This window comes from Periophthalmus magnuspinnatus, chromosome 19 (assembly GCF_009829125.3).
Source record: "Periophthalmus magnuspinnatus isolate fPerMag1 chromosome 19, fPerMag1.2.pri, whole genome shotgun sequence".
Lineage (NCBI taxonomy): Eukaryota > Metazoa > Chordata > Actinopteri > Gobiiformes > Gobiidae > Periophthalmus > Periophthalmus magnuspinnatus.
In genome coordinates this window covers 15,455,372-15,474,009 of record NC_047144.1, presented here as the reverse complement: position 1 = coordinate 15,474,009, position 18,638 = coordinate 15,455,372, and the positions used below count along the sequence as shown (strand labels likewise).

General features: G+C 40.9%; 1 protein-coding gene across 2 annotated transcripts in view; it reads right to left on the bottom strand.

Annotated features, from left to right (window-relative positions):
• LOC117387565 (adenosine kinase) overlaps positions 1-18,638 on the bottom strand; it is a 277,300-nt gene that overhangs the window by 222,767 nt on the left and 35,895 nt on the right. The gene's annotated exons all lie outside the window — the stretch shown is intronic.

Below are 18,638 nucleotides of genomic sequence, written 5' to 3'. Positions count from 1 at the left end.
ATACACCTTCACTAGAATCATTTGGATGATTTCAGCTCTCTGGTGGCCAACTGTGAGAAATTACCCATCGGTCATATGTTTTTTGGTTCTTGAAATGCTTGGAATGTAACTGCCCAATTTTAGAAAAATCAGATAATTTTAGAGATTCATGTCTATGGTGTCTATGATGAGAAATGACTCATATCCATAATATAAGATTTTGCACCTTCTCTTGCATAGATTTTAATCCCCAAGTTTTGTGAAAGTCTAATAAAGTTTGCAGTTAATGTCTATGGTAGGGGGCGCTATAGTGTTCAGTTTTATTATACTTCATAGTCCATTCCATTAATGGCTGGATGACACATCTGTGAGTGAAATTTGAGCTGTGTAGACCAACACCAGTGCGTGTCAGACATTTTTCAATTTTTATTTTTATTTTTTTACTTTGCGCCCCTGCTGGACAACCGTGAAAAATGTCCGTAATATATATTTTTTTGCTTCTTCTCATGCGTCCAATTTATTGCCCAAATTTTGTATGAATACGAAAATGTTGATGTTTCATGTCATATGGTAGGGGGCGCTACAGTGTTCATTTAGACTAGTATTAATGGTGCATTCTGCTCATGCTCAGATCACACATCAGTGATTTAAATTTGAGCTGTGTAGACCAATGTCCGTTTTGTGTCTTTGCACCATTGCTGCTTCGGTTCATTTTTAGGCTTGTCTCACGGTGCTCTATCACTGTTCAGATTTTTGTGTGTGTCTGCCAAAAATTTACCAGGCTGCTCTCCCATAGGGGTAAACTTCTAGGTGGCGCTGTTGAGTCTGTGGGCAGGACAGGTCGATCTTTTACCCGGTTTGGGGACTTTTCGTTGATGTTCAGGGGGTGAAAAAGCGATCGTTTGGGCAGAAAAATAATAAGAAAGCTGAAAAAGAACCATGTCCCTCGCCAACGGTCCAAATATGCTCTGCCATGTTACTCATTTAAGTTCAAAACGAGTACTTTTTTTGGTCCTTTTCTAATCTAAATCACTTTAAACAGGCTTAAAATGCACTGAAATCCCACTCATTCATCTTCTATCATAGTAGTATCTGGCAGTGATCAAAGATGCTGGTGATCACCTGAGGAGCAGACATTTTCCTCTGATGGTCTCATTAAGTCTGTAATTACAACCTGCGTGCAAGGTTAAGTTCTAGTTCAAAGTTCAAAGGTCAGTCTACTAAACATATTACACTGCATTATGGGTTGGGAGAGTTCCATTGGTCCAGCATAAAAGACTATATATTATAATGATCTGATATTTTGTGTTTAGCTCAGAGTTGAGACTTTTTGTTGTTCTTGTAGCTGTTTGTGCGTTGTTGTTACTGACTGTAGACATCGACTCTGGCTCCAATTCACTTTGTATTACAAAACTGTGTCCCCTCTCTCTGTAGCTGCAGCTGTCAGACTCATCACTTTGGTTTTAAAATGTTCGTATTAACCCGCTCTACATGATTCTGTTATTTAATTTTGCCATTTGGTCCGTGATTCAAGATGTGAACATTAATAACAGACAACTCAGACGCCTTCTTTCCCCGAGGTCACTCCCGCCAGCGTTAGCAACAGGTTTGATTGACAGCGTATCATAAATAAACAGCAGAATGAAACACTTTGCATCTGTAATGAGTCATAGAAGGTATTTATTCAACCTTTAATGGCTTAAATCTTATCATAAAGCCAAAAAATAACCAAAAATGTCCCAGCAGTGTAAAGAAAAAGTACACCGGAGAAATACTGACCCCCAAAAATATTGCTCCAGCTTTCATATACTGAAGGATAAGTTGATATAGTGATTACAGTGACAGGTCTACTCCTCCCTACAAACATAACCGAGCTACTACGGTACATCAGTCCAACCTCCATCTCCAGTTCACGTCCTCCGATGCCCCTCGTCCGTCTCCCCTCCTCCGACCTCCTTCCTGTCTGGAGAGGCGAGCTCATAAATCATAGCACAATAACAAAGTTGGTATCTGGCTTGATGTTGTTAATACATATTTTAGACACATTATTGTTTCACATAACTTGGGTTTTCTGAAATATTAAACAGCCGCAAGATCGTTGTGTGGTTCGGTCGCACGCTGGTTTTTAAATTTATTTCGTTTTTGAACATTTCTGAATGAGAAAAATAGCGCTGATTTGTTCAACAGTTTATGAACACTTTTTTGGCTACATCTGCGCACCTCTCGCATTAAACCCACAGCCTAATTTGGTATTTTTTATTATCTGGCACAAAACCACCGCTCCGTAAACTTGTGAACCCTGCCGAAAAAGAACAGTAATTGCAGTCTTTTCTTTATTTTCTCAAAACCCCAAATATTTAAAGCGGTTTTTCGTCTGTTGCCTGGTAACACTTTTTAGAAATCCGCAGAAGTGGGAGCATGCCGCGAATGTGCCAAAGAGATCGAACGGCAGTGAGAGACAGCGGAGGGAGGGAATCTATGCGTTAGTAATCAGGAGAAAAACGAGTATAAATGCACAATCATGTTTTCAGTCTATAGTGTCATGACCCAAATCAACACTCGAGATGGTTTAATGAAGAGATGTGTAAGCTACGGCTAAACGCATACAAATATGATCTGTAGAGACACTCATGCTTCAATGAATCTATTCACGACACAAGGAGGCTGTTAAATACATGTCAATATCAGTAATGAAGTAGACATAATGTTGGCATGATAATAAAAACACAAACTTGATTTCTATAGCACTGTTTGTCCGCTGATCCACAAGGTGATTCAAATCCCTCTCTGGACATATACATTGGTCAGATGCACTGATCCGCAGGTTGGTGTTGTGATTCCAGCTCCCACAGATAAATGCTGTTGTCGTGTCCTTGGGCGAGACACTTAACTCAACTCGCCACCGGTGTCTGCGTATAATACTGTGTGAATGTGTGTGTGAACGGGTGAGTGGTTCCTTAATGTAAAGCGCTTTGAGTGACTTTAAGTGGAAAAGTGCTATATAAAAATTTGACTATTTAATATTTACCATTATGACGCTTTTTTAGACAACAGAATGTAAAGTTTAACCCTAGCCCCAACTCGGCAAAGGCAGGTTCTTCACCTCTGATATAGATCGAGTCAATTCAATAAAGATGTGACTGCATTTCAGTATCAATACCTAATCAAAGGAGTATCTAGTTTTCAATCGTTTTCATGCCAACAGCAACTAGTATGCTAACTGTGCACCGCCATTACTTCCTGGTTTGCGGACGATAAGAAATGCTTAATAATATGATACAGACAGCACACAGCGGTCTCATTTTGACCCTAAAGGCTGCTTTTATAATGTATCTGAAGTGGGGAAAAACAAGTTTGACTTTATAGCATACACACTACAGCCCCTTTAATGTGGATACAGAGGAAGGGTACAGAGGAGGGATACAGAGGAGGGGTACAGAGGAGGGATACAGAGGAGGGGTACAGAGGAGGGGTATAGAGGAGGGGTACAGAGGAGGGATACAGAGGAGGGATACAGAGGAGGGGTACAGAGGAGGGATACAGAGGAGGGATACAGAGGAGGGATACAGAGGAGGGATACAGAGGAGGGGTATAGAGGAGGGGTATAGAGGAGGGGTACAGAGGAGGGATACAGAGGAGGGATACAGAGGAGGGGTACAGAGGATGGGTATAGAGGAGGGGTATAGAGGAGGGGTATAGAGGAGGGGTACAGAGGAGGGATACAGAGGAGGGATACAGAGGAGGGGTACAGAGGAGGGGTACAGAGGAGGGATACAGAGGAGGGGTATAGAGGAGGGATACAGAGGAGGGGTATAGAGGAGGGATACAGAGGACGGGTATAGAGGAGATACAGAGGAGGGATACAGAGGAGGGATACAGAGGAGGGGTACAGAGGAGGGGTACAGAGGAGGGATACAGAGGAGGGATACAGAGGAGGGGTACAGAAGAGGGGTACAGAGGAGGGGTATAGAGGAGGGGTATAGAGGAGGGGTACAGAGGAGGGGTATAGAGGAGGGGTATAGAGGAGGGATACAGAGGAGGGATACAGAGGAGGGGTACAGAAGAGGGGTACAGAGGAGGGGTATAGAGGAGGGGTATAGAGGAGGGGTACAGAGGAGGGGTATAGAGGAGGGGTATAGAGGAGGGGTACAGAGGAGGGGTATAGAGGAGGGGTATAGAGGAGGGATACAGAGGAGGGGTACAGAGGATGGATACAGTAGAGCGGGGCAGAGGAGGGGTACAGTGGAGAGATGCAGAGGAGGACAGCTCTTCACTCAGACTCCTTCATGTTTGGACCTCCTGCAGAGAGGAGTCTAAGAGCTGCACAGAGCTGTTAGTTCAGTGCGGGTTTAGGGGAGGGCACCAGCACGAGCCTCAGCACAAACACTGAACAAACACAACAGAAGCAGCAGAATGAGTCCATTCTCCCTTTGGAAACTGACACCACCAAAACTCATAAAGAAACGCCGGTTTGTGAGTTTGACATCACGGTTAGGCAATAACTTTTTAATTTCCCCCCCTCTAAAACAAATTAACATGTCTAAGTAAGTAATTTAAAGGGGCACTGTGCAACTTTTCTAGTAGAGGGTACGCCACTTGCTTGTATCCATGGAGATGTTGTTGCTTTGCCTGGACGGTTCCAAAGTATAGTACTAAAGTTATCTATTTTGCCATCATTTACTCAGTTACTCAGTGTTTTATGGTTTAAAAAATACTTGAAATACATGCATTCTTACTGTTAGCGGGATTGCTTCTCCACAGATCTGACTTACAACTTGGAACTATTCTCTCAAACAGAAAACACTCTGTTCCACCATGTTTTTAAACTCCACACACCTTCACTAGAATCTTTTGGTTGATTTCAGCCATGAAACTGCCCATTTCTACTGAACTAAAGGTGAAAGGAGCTGTTAAGTTGAAGCCACTTCATGACATCACAAGGTGGAACAGAGCATTTTGAGCTTTGGAGATGTAGGAAGACTGATAATAAAGTGTTGCTCAAACATATGAATGAAACAAAACAAAACTCCATGTCTGTTTTGGAAGAAGTAACTGCATTATAACACGACTTAAAGCTCACAAGAATCCATTTTGTGTAATACAGGACATTTAAACCACTCACTTGGTTTTCAATACATTGGAGCTACCACCTTAAACACACATCTTCACATTAACTGTCCAGGAGCCTGTTCTGTCCATCACACTTGGCTTTAACCCTGGACTCTCCATCAATCACCGCTGTAACGTCTCCCAGCTGATTTGATGAACTTCCTCCAGTCCATCCATAATACAGGAGTCTTTAATGCCTCAAGTTCAGGGCTATTTAAAGACAGATCCACATTTATAGCAGAGCACTGGGGTTTTGTACAAATTAGACTGCGTAAACTAGAAATATATTAAAATAATAAATAAAATACGCATACATAGAATTTCTATAGCGCTTTTCTTCAAGTCACTCAAAGCACTTTACATCAAGGCACCACTCACCCGAGTAAAGGGCAGGATTTGAATTGCCAAACTTCGTATTAGTGGCTCTACAAACTGAGTCACAAACTACAAACTATCATCAGAAAATGAAATAAAACAAATGTACGCACTGAATAAAACAAAATATGGCTCAAAGAGGTCCAGGTAAAACCATAGTCCCAGTAACTAGAATAATAATAATCAATTTAGCGCTTTCTTAAAGACTTAAATGCATTTACGTTGCTTTGTTCATTCGCACAGAACCAGAATGTTTTTAGTGCGATTATCAACCAGATTCAAAAAAGTCTGTCATATTAACAGAGTAAAACCATCAGTACAAACAGATGAAGTATTCAAATCTCTCTACTAGTTGCTAGCCGCCATGGGACAGCTGTCAATCAGTGAATCATGAATGAACCAGATGTGTTTTTAAAACCACAGACTGTGTAAAGAAGTGGACTAAGTGAGTGTGATGTCACGAGTATCATAGGAACCGAAGAGCCAATGTGGAGCAGGGCTGTGGAAGGTAACGCCCCTTCTGCTTAGCAACGCTGTCAATCAAACCTGTTGCTAAAGGTACCAGGAGTGACCTCGAGGAAAGAAGGCAGCTGATTTGTGTCTTATTAATGTTCATATCATGAGTTATGGATATAATAGAGAAATAAAAACACCAGGATCACGTAGACGAACATTTTAAGATCAAAATGATGAGTCTGACAGTAGCATTTATGGACAGAGGGGCGTCAGTTTTCTAATGTCAAGTGAATTGGAGTCGATGGAGCTGGAAGCGCAGCCCATGCTCACTTCCTATTTGGAACGCGGCGGCTAGCAGGTTAGCTATGTCCATTTATATCAACAGTCTATAGCGAAAACTCATCATTGTGAACGATTCTTCCACTAAGCTACTCTCTCTTTATTCAGTGTTTGGATGTCACACATTGGTGCCTCTAACACCCAACTTGCAGAAATCCCACAGACGTACATTACAGCCATTACTCAACATTAAAGGAAACATTTGAGCCACACTGAGGCCGAGTCTCTGCTTAAACTTAACAGTGTGTGACCGGCTCTGCTCTGTAATGGGAAAGAGAGGCACAGACCCAGAGTCATAAAACGGCTCAAAGCTCGTACCTTACGCAATTAACCTGTCGCTAAACAACAAGGCTGGACTCAGACAAGCAACAGAATTCATAGGAAGGTTTTCAACACTGCATGCAGTCACCAAAAGACTGGAAAGGGGGAGTGTAAAGGGGAGAAAGTGTTGCCAGAACAGCCGAGAACAAACGCTTTGACGGAACTTTACAAAGACGTTATGGTCTGGAAGCACAAAGATTTCTGAGAGAAGTGATTTTGATTTAATTAATTTTCTTTTTTTTTTTAACTTATTTATTTCGTGTAGATTCATAAACACGCATATCCAGTAAACTTAATGCACATTTCACATATTTTTCTTAGTTAAGCTCGAAAAGGAGTGGGAAGAAAGAAGAAAACGTAATAAATCCCACCCCCATCTTCCATTAGAACAGAATTAGTGATTGACAGCTGGATTAACCAATAAGAGAAACCTGTGGTCTGCTTGTGTCATTAAACTCTTATAAATAAAAACACCTTTTTGCTCTGCCTCGAATGTTCCATTGTGTGGCATTAAACATGTCTATCTACCACTTAAAGGTTTGGACACACCCTCTGATTCAGTGTTTATTTATTTAATTCTTTTTACTACATTTTATATACGTACAGACATCTTCCATTCATCTTACTTCATATATTTGATGTCTTCTGTAAGTACATAAAAAGTTTTTAAAGTAAAGAAACCCTACATACAAGCTGTCGCCTCTCCACAGATCTGATCTCTCCATTCGCTCCGTCTCCACCTGACTGCGTAACATTCTAGGCAAGGTATCGGCACAGAGACGAGCAGGTGTATCTTTAACTTGATACCCAGACAAGTTCTAAACCGGTATTGGACCAGGATTAAATCGGGATCAGAACCAGATTAACCATGAGTCTCAACCAGGACAAAACTGGGTCTAAACTATAATATAAGATTTGATTTAATAAAGATTGACCTGGCACATGGTTAATTCTGAAATGCACCTATCACAACATCAGAAAAAAAAAAGATACAAGAAGATCAACCACTACGATACCAAGATCCAAACCAGGACTAAACCAGAACAAAAAAACAAGCTGCTAACATAAGGGACCTGCACATTGGCACTGTTCCAGACACCACAGCTTGAGAACCGCTGGTCTAAAGCCTGAACTGCATTGGAGTGTGAATAGGATTCCCATGAAAAGCACACAATAAACCCGTGAATAGCGTCTTTAAGCTTGAGAGCCGGTCTGAACACAAAAGCTCCACTCTTTCCTCCAAAACTGTCCTGCTCCTTGGGCCTAAGTGGTACCAGACTTCTGCACTGGTCTAGTTATTTATTTAACAAAACGAGCTGTAAAAAGCCAAACATGAGGTCATGGAATATTCCGGCTCCGCACGAAGAAGTCAAGTCTTTTGATGGAGCTTCAAACTGCACCTCAGCAAAAATATGAGCTGCTATAGAGACACTTTGGGCTGAAAAAAAAAAAACCTGGTTGTTGAATAACTGTAGCAGAGTGGTCTACATGCCTTTTCAATTATGTGTCCGAAAGCAGGGCCCCATTGAGAGAACAGAGGAAATGTTAAACAGACATCAGCACCAGAGCAAAGATCTGCCAATAAGAATGGGCTTTATAAACACATACATGGAGGTATCCAATGAACCAATACAGTGTAAACAGAAAAGACAACGAGGATTATTTAAAGGGCCCATATTACGCTGGTTTATCATCTGTGTTATAATGTCGTTTAATCACCACAAACATAACTGGAGTTGTGTTTTGTTTCATTCACGCATGTTTAACGCACAAACCCTGCATATTTACGCCGAGTGCTTCTCTCAAATGGAAAAATGTGATGTGATGTCATGTGATGATACGTCCTCCACTGTATTTTTAAACTCCACACACCTTCACTAGAATCATTTGGATCATTTCAGCCCTGGAATTGCCGATCTCTACTGAAATAAAGAGAAAAAGGAGCTGTTAACATGAAAACTACCACTTCATGACATCACAAGGTGGAACAGAGCATTTTGAGCTTTGGAGATGTAAACAGACGAATAATAACTCAATAATAATTACTTAAAAATGTGTGAATGAAACAAAAACACAACACCAGGTTTGTGTAACATAGGGCCTTTAAATGTAAACAAATAAATTATTATGGCTATTGTTAAAGGTACATTATGTAACTTTTCTATTGGGGGACGTGAGCCAACATGGAGACGACATTATTTTGCCCTAGATTCTTCCACAGCAAGGTATTACATTTGTCTAATATGTAATTACAGGTGTTTTAATTGAAAATAGACCTTGAAAATCATGCATTCTAACTGTGTGGGGTTGCTGCTCCACAGATCTAACCTGGAATTGCCTGGAGATGTCACCTGCTTGTCTCTCTTGTCAGAAATGGTAAATAGTATTATTAAATAATGACTTATTCATTGTTTCATGTTCTGTAATTACTTGTTTCCATTGAGATGTTATTGCTTTCCCTGCAATGTTCCACAATATGACATTAAATATATCTAACTCCATGGAGACAAGCAGGCAGCGCCACCAGGCCAAGTTACAAGTCAGATCTGTGGAGAGGCAGAGGCACATTTAAATATTACCATTTACATTGAAATTAGGGCTATACAATATATAAAAAATAAAAATAGCAATTTGAGATGGAGCAAATCTAAACAACTAAATATAATGCCTTTTTATATATATATTTTTTCATTTTTAAATGAAATTGTCATGATCCGCACCGTCCGCTCCTAGTTTTCCTCCTGTCCTGCTTTTTCTCTCCCTCACCTGCCGGATCTGGGCTGGGCTCCTGGCTCCTCCTGCGCGCACCTGCAGCCCATCAGCGCAATCACCACCACCTGCTGTGTATAAGAGGAGCCAGGACTAGACACTCGGGGCGTGATCGTCGTCGTTCCTTCGTTCTGTCATTCCTGTCGGTGTCTGCGGGATCCTACGTGTGTCTTCGCCTCCTGTCCTGTCTTGGTCTCCGGCTTGTTTCCCGTCACCTGCCCTGGCTCCCGCTTGCTGGATTACTCCTGCTCGGTCCTTCCTGTTTCCGCGCCTTGTCCTGTCGTGCTCCGGCTCTGGATGTCTCCTGCCCGCTCTGGACTACACCCGTCTGGCCTGCCTCTCGCTCCCTGTCCCCGTTTGTGATTTACGAACTATTGACTATAAACTCTGCACTATTGTTAATAAACACCATAAATCTGCCCCGAGTCTGCACTCTTTGGTCCGCTACACCCACCATTACGACAGAAATACTGCTAACTCTAGTTTTTACAGACATGCTTTAAAATACTTGTGAATACTTGTGAATCTTGTATTAATTTATCAGTTCGTATTTCAGTCTCAAATGTTAAAGCCCCTGGAGTTTCTAATGTGCACTCTGAAACAACATGTACTGCAAATCTAATCACACTCGTAATGAGGATAACAAAAAATGCAATAACATTTTTTCCCAATTGGTGCAGCCCTAATTAAAATTTTGGAAAAGAAATCTCTCAAATTGCAGGTACGCCGTTTATGCTGTGGACTTGTTTCATTCTCCTGACCCGGTTTAGTTTTTCCTTCAGTCTGTTTACATTTACAGCGCTTGTTACCTGCAGCTCTCCACAGCCTCTCTCAGACTCAGACTTCACACTGGGAGCCGGAGGAGCCGTGTGACACTTTGAAGTCGGCTTTAAATGTTTGAGCGAGCTCCTGTGCCACCTTTGATCAGCCACAGAAAAGACGGCAGCGTTTACGGCAATCAAAAGTTACATTTAAATCAGACTGGACGAAATTACACAATCGAAATCGTATCATCTAAATAATTGGCTCTGTGCACAACAACGCCCGGCAACCTCATGGCAACCGCATTGTTAGCGTCACTACTTCCTGTATCTCTATGCGTTTTTTGGCGAGTCATGCTAAAATGAATAGATATTTAAAGGTCAGGCAGTGGACAAGGAGCTGCGGGTGGGTTAGGGGTCAGAGGTTAGGGGGTTAGGGTGACAAAACAAATATAACAAATACTTCACCAGAGGACTCTGCTGTGTTTAGACAAAGATATTTGTGTGTCAATGCCAATTACTAATAATGAATGCTAATTTTGAGGCTTGATAAATATAAATAAATAATAAACAACACCACAAACTGAAGTAATCTACATACAAAAATAATTGGGTAATCTTTATTTTAATTAATTTGAATTTTAATAGGTTGTTTATTTTATATTTCACGCTTTTAATTAAAGTTAGCATTAGCTGAGATAGGCAGCGTGATAATGTTCACACAGTACAATACAATATTAGTCTTAGCCTGTTGTTTATACTTCTACAAACATGTTCTGAAATGCATGGGATTTTTGATTCAGATTAGTTGATCACATGTCAGTCCTGACCCATTTCACTATCTGCATGAACATTAATATATTTTATTATTGAGATCAAAAATGCCAAAATATAACACTATACAACTCGCCCAATGTTTTTGTAATTAAGAATAAATCAGCATTACAGTTGTTATCAGTAAGAGCAGTATTTAATCTGAACATCTAGGGACAGTCAGGTCTTGGTTATACAGTTTAAAACAGGCATGCCCAAACTGTGGCCCGGGGGCCAAATGTGGCCCTCAGACCAACTTTTCTAGGCCCTCAAGCTTCCAGGTGAATCGGCCCATATTATTTTAAACACTACTTTTTACTATACATTTCTGAAAATCTACTTTAACAAGCCCATATCAAGTATTTAATGTGTCCCACTGAGGATGTAAGTGTGAATAAAGGTCTAGTGGTTCAGTTTAACTTGCAATAATAACACAGATTTGAAGCATTCCCTGTATTGGCGACCAGTCTATGGCCCTAAATTGGCGCTCAGCTTTGTCTGAGTTTTTTATATGTGGCCCTTAATGAGAAAAGTTTGGACACCCCTGGTTTAAAATCAAAATGTTTCACAAGGTTCCTTTAAAACATTTTTTTTTATATCTTTGTTTTGTTTTTAATCTCTTTTCATCTATAATGCATCCAAATAAACACTGTAAGGCACTGTATTAAACGTTGGCAATCAAACCTGTTGCTAACGCTAGCAGGACCGACCTTGGGGAAAGAAGGCAGCTGATTTATCTGTTATTATTCATTCATTCATTGTTCATATCTTGATTTACGGACACAGTAGCAAAATAAAAACACCAGGATCATCAATACGAACATTTTAAGACCAAAATAGCGAGTCTGACAGCAGCATTTACAGAGAGAGGTGGCAGTTTTCTAATGTAAAGTGAATCGGAGTCGATGGAGCTGGAATTGCACCCGTGATCACTTCCCGTTTGGAAAGTGGAGGTTAACAGGTTAGCTATGTCCATTTATATACACACCAGTCTGTAGATTGGTTTACCAACATCGTACCCCCCTTAATGTTTGAAAGAAGTGCTCCCTCTTCCTCTCTGACTGTAGTCCTGTATCTGGAGACAGCTTTGAAGTCAGAGCCAGACTGGTTTGAATTACAGTCTTTACATCTAATACTCCTCCGGGGGTTGGGGCAGTTAAACACGGGGCAAAAGGCACCAACCTCCAGCCTGCTCACACAAATAGACTCAAGTTTACTCAACAAGATCTGAGAGAGAACAGTTACCAAAGAGGAGGCATGGGACTAAACACTGGACGTGAACTGGGGTATTTAGTTCAACGGTAAATGACAATGGGGTTGGACAATATGGGAAAATATGTTAAACCAAACCAATTTTCTTTTACGATAAAAAAAAAAAAAAAAGTACAGTATGTTTCATAATACAATGTTACGAATAGGCAAATAGAGATAGAAGATGTCAATTAAACCTGTTGCTAACGCTAGCAGGAGCAACCTTGGGGAAAGAAGGTGCCGGATTTGTCTGTTATTAAAGTTCATATCTTGCTTTACAGACACAATAGGTATGTAGAGCGGGTTAATACGAACATTTTAAGACCACAAATGACGAGTCTAACAGCAGCAGTTACAGACAGAGGGGCCACAGTTTTTCAATAGAAAGTGAATTGGAGCCAGAGTTGATGGAGTTGGAAGCACACCGATGATCAACTTTCCATTTCGACCGCGGCGGCTAGCAGGTTAGCTATGTCCCTTTATATATAAAGTCTATGATCATGACCAAACAACAGCAAAAACCTCGATTCACTTTCATTCAAAGTGTCTAATACCATCACCATCTGTGTAATATGTGAACTTTACATTTAGATTAACTATTTTGGACTATATTTTGAATTTAAATGACTTAAAAGGTGCGTTGTGCAACTTTTCTGGTGCAGGGGCAGACCTTTATAGCTTTTGCCTACATGAAGACATTTGTTTGCCTCGAATGTCCCACAGTATGGCATTCAATTTATGTATAAAAATGTATTCTGATTACGGTGACCAAGTTACAGACCTGACCTGTAACTTGGCCCAATCATGTCACCTGCTTATTTAAATGTAATATTAAAAGGTTAAATGACATTCTGTTGGATATTCCAAGCAATGCAATAACATCTCCATGGACACCAGCATGCGCCGTACCGCACAAAAGAAAAGTTACATAATGCACCTTTAATTAACTTCAAACTGATTTTCATGACAATTTTGTGACTTGTATTATAACAATATCATCACACAGATTATGTTGACATCCCTAGTACGCAATGAACATTTTGAACATCAGTTAATAATTGAAAAAAGCAGAAAAGCTACTCCACAAAAACACCATAGTTTGAAATTCAAATGAGATGCAAAGTAATCCTCAACATTCAAGCCGATGGTACACATGTCAGCAAAGTGGAAACATCGACTATTTCCAGATCGCTTCCACAGAAAATCAAAGACGGCGGTAGCATGTAGCATGGTTAGCACAAGCCGATCCGTCTAAGCCTCCACTTGGTCAATTCTCATTTGGCTAAATCCAATTAGCATCGATCCTGCATGTGCTCAAAGACTCCACCTTGAGAGAGGAGGAATCGTAGCCGTCTTATTTAACCTCAAGACCAGTTTGTGGAGTTAAAATGAGTAGAAATTGATCCCGGATACACAGAGGGAATTCCCAACACGTGCCAAACTGGTTTTAGTGCTTGAGTAATCTTTAGCGTGTTTGTTCGCTGCGTTTAACAGGGTAATGGTTAAACAGTTTAAATAAAACAAAAACAAAAACAGCTGTATAGCGGTTTTCATAACTGATGATCAAAGATGCTGCACAGTTCAGGAATGAATTTTTAAATATTTCAAAATTGTTTCAACATACAGGTCAGACAGGTCATTTAGCTTGAAAAAAGACAAAAATATACACTGGAACCAAAGTCTAAAATTGTACACTTATAGCAGTTAATTCAGTCTTTAAAAAGTGTATGTTCCACTGTATGGCATTAAACCTAGCCAATAAAAACACCTTATTAACGAAAGGTATAAAATGACTTCATCCATTATTACTCTGAGTGGGCTTGCCTTTCCACAGAGCTGGCCTTTAACTTTGCCTAGTGGCGTCACCTGCTGTTGTTGTTTCCATGGAGATTGAGTACATATTCTACAATTGTGATTTCTTTAAACTTTCCAGAAATGTCCAAAAGATAAATTCACAAATGTTGAACCTGATCGTTTCTATTAGTTTCTAGACTGTATTCGACAGTAACTCAGTTGGTAACGTGTTTGCAGGTTGCCGGTTCGAATCCCGCTCTCGACATAAACATCATTGGTTGAGGGGTCAGATCCAGTGACCCACAGGTTGGCGGTGCGATTCCAGCTCCCACAGATGAATGCTGCTGTTGTGTCCTTGAGCAAAAGACACCCAATGGGCCCTCAGTGTCTGTGTGCACTGGTGTATGAATGTGTGTATGAACGGTTGAGTGGTTCCTTGATGTAAAGAACTTTGAGCGACTTGAAGGTGGAAAAGCGCTATTTAAATATGCGATCATGACCGTTTACTGTATTACAACACAAACATGCACTTTAACGATTAATTTTAGCTAAAGATATTATCGACCAATAGAAACTCAGTTGACATATTGTCGTATTCTTCTCAAAAACACCACTTCACATTAATGCAAATATTTTAAATGGCAAACCACAAATTACAGTGGATCCAGCCTCTCAACCAATGACGTTTATAGCAGGACTTGAACCACCAACCTTCGGATCTGTGGACCAACGCTCTACCAACTGAGCTACTGTCACCCCGTTAGCGACAATTGGCCACCGTAATAGAAATCCTCTCTATTCAAAGCTTCATCTATTGCCAAACAACTCCTCTTTGATCGGCATTACCATTTCATACAGCCAGATTTAATTCACCGTGTTGCTAATTGCGCTAAAGCTAAAGCGTCGCTAATGGCTAATACGATACCACTCGACGAGCTTCTAAATGCAGAGATTGATTGAGCGGTTTATCATCGTTTGAGATCAAAATCTGTTTTCAAATTAAGCTAAAAAAACATGACTCTTTTACAATGCTAGCAGCCTGTTAGCTAGCGACTCTCTTTGTACGCTAGGCGCTTGTGATGTTGATAATTAAGTGTTGTTTGCATAGCGTTGGTGCTTGAATCTCTAAAAGATGTTTACGGTCTCAAAACCAGCGAGATGGAGCCGGCCTCAGGGTCTCATTCGTCTGCCTTTGAAAATATCGTCTGCTAAACAACAATTCAAAATGGTGCGCGCTCAAAAACCCACAAGAGCTTTGAAAAAAATAACAAAATAGATTTTAAAATTCGTCTCAATTAACTCTTGCACTCATCTTTCCTTGGAACGGAGTTATTTTTCTGTCAGCTGCATCCTCTTTGTTTATTTGAGAGAGAGGGAGGGAAAGAGAGAGAGAAGGGGGGTAGAAGGGGAAGAGAGAGGGAGGAAAAGAGAGAGAGAGAGAGAAGCGGGGTGGAAGGGGAGTAAGGGGAAGAAGGAAAGAGAGGGAGGGAAAGAGAAAGAGAAAGGGAGAAAGGGGGAGGAGGGGGAGAGGGAGAGAGGGAGAGAGGGGGTGGCAGGAGAGAGAGGGTAGGAGAGAGAGAAAGAGAGAAGCGGGGTGGAAGGGGAAGAAGGAAAGAGAGGGAGGGAAAGAGAGAGAAGGGGAGAAGGGGAAGAAGGAGAGAGTGGGAGGGAAAGAGAGGGGGGAGAGGAAGAGACGGAGTGGCAGAAGAGAGAGGGTAGGAGAGAGAGAAAGAGAGAAGCGGGGTGGAAGGGGAAGAAGGAAAGAGAGGGAGGGAAAGAGAGAGAAGGGGAGAAGGGGAAGAAGGAGAGAGTGGGAGGGAAAGAGAGGGGGGAGAGGAAGAGACGGAGTGGCAGAAGAGAGGGTAGGAGAGAGAGAAAGAGGGGGAGAGAGACAGGAGATGGGGGACAAAAAAAAGAAGGTAATACAGAAAAGGGAGAAAGCAGGAAACAGGGAGGAGAGAGATAGAATAGAGAGAAAAAAGGAAGAAGGAGGAGAGGTGGCAGAAGAGAGAGAAGGCAGGAGAGAGGGAAGGGGGGAGAAGGGGGTGAAATGACAAAGACAGGGAGAGCGACAGGACAGAAAGAGAGAGGTAGAGGGAAGGCGGGACAGGAGAGAGAAATATGGAGAGAGGGGGTGGCAGAAGACGGAAGGTAGGAGAAAGAGAGATGGACGGAAAGAGTGGAGAGAGACAGGAGAGAGAGAAAAACAGAGGGGGAGAGAGGGGGGTGGCAGAGGACAGAAGATAGGAGCGAGAGAAAGAGACAGGGAAACAAGGGGGGAGAGAGAAAAACAGAGAGGGGAGGGATAGACAGAGTGGTAGAGAGAAGAGGTGAGAAGGAAAAAGAGAGAGGAAAGAGTCTCATGAGAGAGAGAGAAAGAGGAGGAGAGGAATGGAAGAGAGAGTCTCATCAGTCTATAATAGCTGCGTGTCAAATTCAGATCTTAGAAAAACAATAAAATAAAACCAGGGAATGATCATTTTGTCGACTAAAAACCCAAAACAATTCTTGGAAAATTACCAAGTTAATAGACTGTGTTTTGTTATTTTTTTTGGAAATGTATTAATTTAAATCATTCCAAAAACAGTGGAAGAAATATACGCGAGATTATATTAAGATATAAATCAGGAATGGAATTTTGAATGTTACACTATTTACATGTTTAATTAGATAAATAAATGTGTTTGACGCTGCTACAAACAAAAAGATAATGACAAACTATGGTCCACAGCCCCAAAAACACTTAGTGAAACTCATTTTTACACAAATATACTGCAAAAATAATGCCAAATATAATGAGTAAAAAGAAAAAACAACAAATACTCTCAAAACTATATTCAGCAGCTGACTGTCAAGCACTCTCACCTCACAGCTAGAAGGTTTGTGGTTCGACTCCCTAAGCTAAGGTAGTCCAAACCTAGACCTGGAAATGGGTCTGCACCGTTCCCCCATTAGCGATATTGAAGGATGGGTCAAATGCAGAGGACAACTTTTCCTATTAATGAAAATGTATCATTTAAATGTCCATATTATGCCATTTTCTGATCTGTGTTATGTTTCCTCATCACAAACAGACCTGGAGTTGTGTTTTGTTTCATTCACACATGTTTAACGCACAAACCCTACCCAAGGACACAACGACAGTTTTCATGTGTGAAAGCTTCAATCGCACCAACAACCTGTGAGTCAGTGAATAAACACTTAAACAACTGAGCTACGTCGCCCCAAAACTACCACCTCATGACATCACAAGGTGGAAGAGAGCATTTTGAGATGTAGACAGACTAAAAATAAAGGGTTACTGAAACAAACATGAAACAAAACACAACTCCACATTTGTTTTTGACCCGATAACAACATTATAAGATGTCTTAAAGCTCACAAGAGTAAATTTTGTGTAATTTAGGACCTTAACGTGTCCAATATTCATATAACTTCCCTACAACCACAAACCGTTTAAACATGCTAAACTAAAAGCCAACGCTGATATTTCATGTGTGTGCCGTGGAGCAGCCATCTTGATTTCATTTGCGGAGACAAAGTAATTGCACGCACTTGAAATTCATGTTTAATGAATGTTTGATTTGTCAGAGGAAATTAGGTCGACCAGATAACACTGCAAATATTACCACGGCGCCGTGTGTTTGAGATCACATGACAGGTTTAACTAATTCAAACCAAGTGTCAACAACAGATATGCTACAGCTGTAATGAGCCAACATCAATACATTAGCGGGGATTATGGGGGCCAGGGTGATTCTTTACAATATTTACTAAAGAAGAAAAACACATGTAAACTATGGCTGATAGATTTCTGTAGTAAATAGAAATTGGCTTTGTGCAAATGGCAAACTCAGGGTCAAAGTCACTACTTCTGTCCAATTCAGTCTCTGAGTTTGTTGCCGAGTTGTGCTAAAATTATTAATGATAATAATTTAATTTGAAGCCAGACAGACATACAAGTTAAGCATTTTTAAAAACAAGATTGTAAGTCCAAGACATATTAATAATGAGAAATCCTGATTCAAATAACACAAAATGATAATAATAATAATAATAAAAATAAACCATGATTGTGTTTATGTGTATGCATGTGTGTATATAGCATGTGTGTATGTAGAGTGTGTGTGCGTGTAGCAAGTGTGTATGTAGAGTGTGTGTGCGTGTAGTGAGTGTGTAGCGTCTGTGTGCGCGTGTAGCATGTGTGTATGTGTATGTAGCAGGTGTGTGCAGAGTGTGTGTGTGTGTAGGCAAGGCAAGTTTATTTGTACAGCACAATCCGTACACAAGGTAATTCAAAGTGCTTTACAGAATAAGAAAGACATTAAAATCACACAAATCAAAACATAAATAATTACCATAAAACAGTGTATGTAGCATATGTACGTGTGTATGTGTATGTAGCGTGTGTGTGTATGAAGCGTGTGTGTGTGTAGCGTGTATGTAGCATGTGTGTACGTGTGTATGTGTATGTAGCGTGTGTGTGTATGAAGCGTGTGTGTGTGTAGCGTGTATGTAGCATGTGTGTATGTGTGCATGCAGTGTGTGCCTGAGTGTATGTAGCATGTGTGTATGTAGCATGTGTGTATGTAGCATGTGTGTATGTAGCGTGTGTGTATGTAGCGTGTGTGTATGTGTGCATGTAGTGTGTGCATGTGTGTATGTAGCGTG